We start from the raw sequence: 6122 nt of genomic DNA, 5'->3' as shown, positions 1-6122 counted from the left end.
CAAGAGTGAAGACTAGTAGAGTCTCGTCTTTTGTCATTCTTTGCTCCTTTTTCACTCAATGATTCCTTCGAATTTGCCGACCAAAAATTCTATATGTCTATTCTATCTATGATATTTCTATATATATAGAATATGATATCTAATATGACATCCGATTTGTCAAAGGGATTGGATTGGTGACTTACCCATTCAGTGACTTTGGCACTGGACGTTCCAAAAACGGGTACTATCGGATCGGGTGAATTAGAGAATAGACAGAGGTCCGTTGGCATTTCAGCCTTTCTTCTCCTTTCAGGGCCTATCCGAAAGAGAATCCAGTACCTCTTGGTCCTGAATATCAGAATAGGACGAACGAACCGGCCTCCGCGGATATCTTTGCTTCGGAACAAAACCCTGCAATCAAATAGATTGTCCCAAGGGCGCCATATTCTAGGAGCCCAAGTTATGCTATTGAAAATTCGTTCCTCTAGCAGTTCCGGTTTGAGCATTCCGTTCCCTTTTTCAAACTCCACTTCTTTTCATATAGCAATCCCTGATCAAAGAGAGAACAATATCCATTTCAAAACATTTCTAACAGATTCCTTAGTTCGGACCGACGAAGTAATGTCACTCGACTATTATCAACCTGACTGCAATCTTTTTCTGTCGGTAAGGATTGCACCAGAGCACCTTCTACTTCTAATAGGCCATGAACTATAGATAGAGAAGAATCATTCTGAGCGAGTACATAAGAAGCGATCCACTTTTTTTCATCGGTTCCAGGGGAAGACCAAAGATCTTGCGCGGCAGGTCCGCCAGAAAAACTCAAAAGAGAAAGAAGTCTCGTTAATCTCTTCATGCTCGTTCCAAGTTCGAAGTACCTTTTGGCCAAAGAAAAACCCGCTTCCTGACACGATTGCCTCTTTATCTTTATATAGATAGATTCTATGGGGTTATTACTTAGTAAGTCTATTTTGTACAAGAGCCCCTCCTATCTGATAGAAAAGGGTCCCATGATCCCGAGCCGATCTTACCTTGGCTCGCAAACCCCAAGTTTGTCTATGAAGAGCTAATCTAATTGTATTTTTTTCTAGAATGGATTTCTTATGTGGAATACTAATGGATAGGGCTTCGTTGCTAAGTGCTACAAGATCTAGTGCACTGGAACTCGTGGTTATGGACCCGAATCCTTTAGTATGGAACATTGTCTTTTCCAAGTAAAAACCCCTAGTATATGAAAGAATGAAAAGGTGCTTTCGTTCTTGTGGAATAAGAAGCCCTCGTACCTTAATGAAAGGAAAATCGTAATTTTTCGTTAGGTATTTGACCAAATAGGATCGTCCAGTTCCTACAGAACCTATCACTAAAATACCCGATAGGGCTAAGCGGAACGAAAAGGGTTTTCCATGAGATGGTAAATGAAAACGATTAGTCCCACACGAGGTTTGGGAATAAGTGATTGTCTGATAATGAGCAAGGAATATACGTCTTTCTGCTAAAGAGGATCTATTAAACTCATAATTCATTAGATCCTTGTTATCAATGCCAACTAGGTATCATAAGTAAATGGATCCCGGTTGTTCAATCCTTTGATAACCAAGGTCATTCTTTGCTAAAGAGAAATGATCACTATGAGTCAGACTCAATAGAATTGGATCCATTCCAAATAGCGAGAATTAGGATTCTTGATCCCTCTCAATCTCTCTTTCAATTCGAGGATCCAGAGAGGTGTTTTCATAGTCATCTCCGAATATTTGCCATCTCGGAATATTTTCGATTTCATTTTTCTATGATATGTCTTTCTATATGAAAATTGGTTATTTACGATGTACGATGATCCCTGTTAAGCATCCATGGCTGAATGGTTAAAGCGCCCAACTCATAATTGGTAAATTTGCGGGTTCAATTCCTGCTGGATGCACACGAACGGGAACATTCCATAAGTCTATTGGAACTGGCTCTCTATCCATGGAATCTCATCCATCATCCATACATAACGAATTGGTATGGTATATTCATACCATAACATAAGAACAATAAGAACTCGAATTCTTATCGATACTGGAACTCAGAGCATAGGAGGGAAAGTCGATTTATGGATGGAATCAAATACGCAGTATTTACAGAAAAAAGTCTTCGTTTATTGGGAAAGAATCAATATACTTTTAATGTCGAATCGGGATTCACTAAGACAGAAATAAAGCATTGGGTCGAACTCTTCTTTGGTGTTAAGGTGGTAGCTGTGAATAGCCATCGACTACCTGGAAAAGGTAGAAGAATAGGACCTATTCTGGGCCATACAATGCATTACAGACGTATGATCATTACCCTTCAACCGGGTTATTCTATTCCACTTCTAGATAGAGAAAAAAACTAAAGGAGAATACTTAATAATACGGCGAAACATTTATACAAAACACCTATCCCGAGCACACGCAAGGGAACCGTAGACAGGCAAGTGAAATCCAATCCACGAAATAATTTGATCCATGGACGGCACCGTTGTGGTAAAGGTCGTAATTCCAGAGGAATCATTACCGCAAGGCATAGAGGGGGAGGTCATAAGCGCCTATACCGTAAAATAGATTTTCGACGGAATCAAAAAGACATATCTGGTAGAATCGTAACCATAGAATACGACCCTAATCGAAATGCATACATTTGTCTCATACACTATGGGGATGGTGAGAAGAGATATATTTTACATCCCAGAGGGGCTATAATTGGAGATACTATTGTTTCTGGTACAAAAGTTCCTATATCAATGGGAAATGCCCTACCTTTGAGTGCGGTTTGAACTATTGATTTACGTAATTGGAAGTAACCAATTAGGTTTACGACGAAACCTAGAAATCGATCACTGATCCAATTTGACTACCTCTACGGGATAGACCTCAACAGAAAACTGTTGAGTAACGGCAGCAAGTGATTGAGTTCAGTAGTTCCTCATAGAAAATTATTGGCTCTAGAGATATGGTAATATGGAGAAGACAAAATTGTTTGAAGCACGCACAGAACCGGAAGCGCCCCTTGTTTCAAAGAGAGGAGGACGGGTTATTCACATTTAATTTGATGGTCAGAGGCAAATTGAAAGCTAAGCAGTGGTAATTAAGACCCCCGGGGGAAAATAGGGATGTCTCCTACGTTACCCATAATATGTGGAAGTATCGACGTAATTTCATAGAGTCATTCGATCTGAATGCTACATGAAGAACATAAGCCAGATGACGGAACGCAGAGACCTAGGATGTAGAAGATCATAACATGAGCGATTCGGCAGATTTGGATTCCTTTCCTATATATCCACTCATGTGGTACTTCATCATATGATTCATATAAGATCCATCTGTCTAGAGATCGTCATATACATCTAGAAAGCCGTATGCTTTGGAAGAAGCTTGTACAGTTTGGGAAGGGGTTTTTTGAGAGAAAAGAAGAATCTACTTCAACCGATATGCCCTTAGGCACGGCCATGCATAACATAGAAATCACACGTGGAAGGGGTGGGCAATTAGCTAGAGCAGCAGGTGCTGTAGCGAAACTCATTGCAAAAGAGGGTAAATCGGCCACTTTAAGATTACCATCTGGGGAGGTCCGTTTAGTATCCCAAAACTGCTTAGCAACAGTCGGACAAGTGGGTAATGTTGGGGTGAACCAAAAAAGTTTGGGTAGAGCCGGATCTAAGTGTTGGCTAGGTAAACGCCCCGTAGTAAGAGGGGTAGTTATGAACCCTGTGGACCACCCCCATGGGGGCGGTGAAGGGAAAGCTCCCATTGGTAGAAAAAAACCCACAACCCCTTGGGGTTATCCTGCGCTTGGAAGAAGAACTAGGAAAAGGAAAAAATATAGCGATAGTTTTATTCTTCGTCGCCGTAAGTAAATACGTAACTAGGAATATGGAAAATTGCATTTTTGGAATTTGCAATAATGCGATGGGCGAACGACGGGAATTGAACCCGCGCATGGTGGATTCACAATCCACTGCCTTGATCCACTTGGCTACATCCGCCCCTTATCCAGCTAAAGGATTTTTTTCTTTTTTCCATTGATCATTATTCTATTTATTCTGACCTCCGTACTTCGATCGAGATATTGGACATAGAATGCCACTCTTTAAAAAGGAAAAAAGGAGTAATCAGCTGTGACACGAAAAAAAACGAATCCTTTTGTAGCTCATCATTTATTGGCAAAGATAGAAAAGGTCAATATGAAGGAGGAGAAAGAAACAATAGTAACGTGGTCCCGGGCATCTAGCATTCTACCCACAATGGTTGGCCATACAATCGCGATTCATAATGGAAAGGAACATATACCTATTTACATAACAAATCCTATGGTAGGTCGCAAATTGGGGGAATTCGTGCCTACTCGGCATTTCACGAGTTATGAAAATGCAAGAAAGGATACTAAATCTCGTCGTTAACTGAATTCTGAATAGAAAGATTAAGAAGAAAAAAAGATTCAAAATAAAGACAGAAATACCCAATATCTTGCTAGAACAAGATATTGGGTATTTCTGTCTTCAAAAATTCTTATATGTTAGCAGAAAAACCTTATCCATTAATAGATGGAACTTCAACAGCAGCTAAGTCTAGAGGGAAGTTGTGAGCATTACGTTCGTGCATTACTTCCATACCAAGGTTAGCACGGTTGATGATATCAGCCCAAGTATTAATAACGCGACCTTGACTATCAACTACAGATTGGTTGAAATTGAAACCATTTAGGTTGAAAGCCATAGTACTAATACCTAAAGCAGTGAACCAGATTCCTACTACAGGCCAAGCAGCCAAGAAGAAGTGTAAAGAACGAGAGTTGTTGAAACTAGCATATTGGAAGATTAATCGGCCAAAATAACCATGAGCAGCCACAATATTATAAGTTTCTTCCTCTTGACCAAATTTGTAACCCTCATTAGCGGATTCATTTTCAGTAGTTTCCCTGATCAAACTAGAGGTTACCAAGGAACCATGCATAGCACTGAATAGGGAACCGCCGAATACACCAGCTACACCTAACATGTGGAATGGATGCATAAGGATGTTGTGCTCTGCCTGGAATACAATCATAAAGTTGAAAGTACCAGAGATTCCTAAAGGCATACCATCAGAAAAGCTTCCTTGACCAATAGGGTAAATCAAGAAAACAGCAGTAGCAGCTGCAACAGGAGCTGAATATGCAACAGCAATCCAAGGACGCATACCCAGACGGAAACTAAGTTCCCACTCACGACCCATATAACAAGCTACACCAAGTAAGAAGTGTAGAACAATTAGCTCATAAGGACCACCATTGTATAACCACTCATCAACAGATGCAGCTTCCCAAATTGGGTAAAAGTGCAATCCGATCGCCGCAGAAGTAGGGATAATAGCACCAGAGATAATATTGTTTCCATAAAGTAAAGAACCAGAAACAGGCTCACGAATACCATCAATATCTACTGGAGGGGCAGCGATGAAGGCGATAATAAATACAGAAGTTGCGGTCAATAAGGTAGGGATCATCAAAACACCGAACCATCCGATGTAAAGACGATTTTCAGTGCTAGTTATCCAGTTGCAGAAGCGACCCCACAGGCTTGTACTTTCGCGTCTCTCTAAAATTGCAGTCATGGTAAGATCTTGGTTTATTCAAATTGCAAGGACTCCCAAGCACACGTATTAACTAGAATATAGATAATAGAAGGCTTGTTATTTAACAGTATAACATAGACTATATACCAATGTCAACCAAGTCAGCCCAAAGATTAGCTATCCATATAACTAAATTAACCAAACCAATAATTTTGTATTTGTAAATGAAGTGAGTCAAAGTGAAAAACTTTGATGGGTCTTTTCTATATGGGTTGCCCGGGACTCGAACCCGGAACTAGTCGGATGGAGTAGATAATTCTTCCTTGTTACAATAGAGAAAAATCCCTCCCCAAATCGTGCTTGCATTTTTCATTGCACACGACTTTCCCTATGTAGAAATAGCCAATTTCTATTCCAAAGAGGAAGTTCTACTAATTTTTTTAATTAGTAAGTTGATTCACCTACTCTTTATTATAATAAAAAGAACATTTCAGAATGAAAAATAGAAAAGTTTTTTCTTGATCATTTATCAACCCTTTCCTGTTTCTTAATTTCGTCTAATGATTA

The sequence above is a fragment of the Triticum urartu genome, unplaced genomic scaffold, assembly GCF_056163025.1.
Source record: "Triticum urartu cultivar PI428250 unplaced genomic scaffold, HENAU_Tu73 scaffold906, whole genome shotgun sequence".
In the NCBI taxonomy this organism is placed as follows: domain Eukaryota; kingdom Viridiplantae; phylum Streptophyta; class Magnoliopsida; order Poales; family Poaceae; genus Triticum; species Triticum urartu.
Note: the sequence above shows the minus strand (reverse complement) of the source record.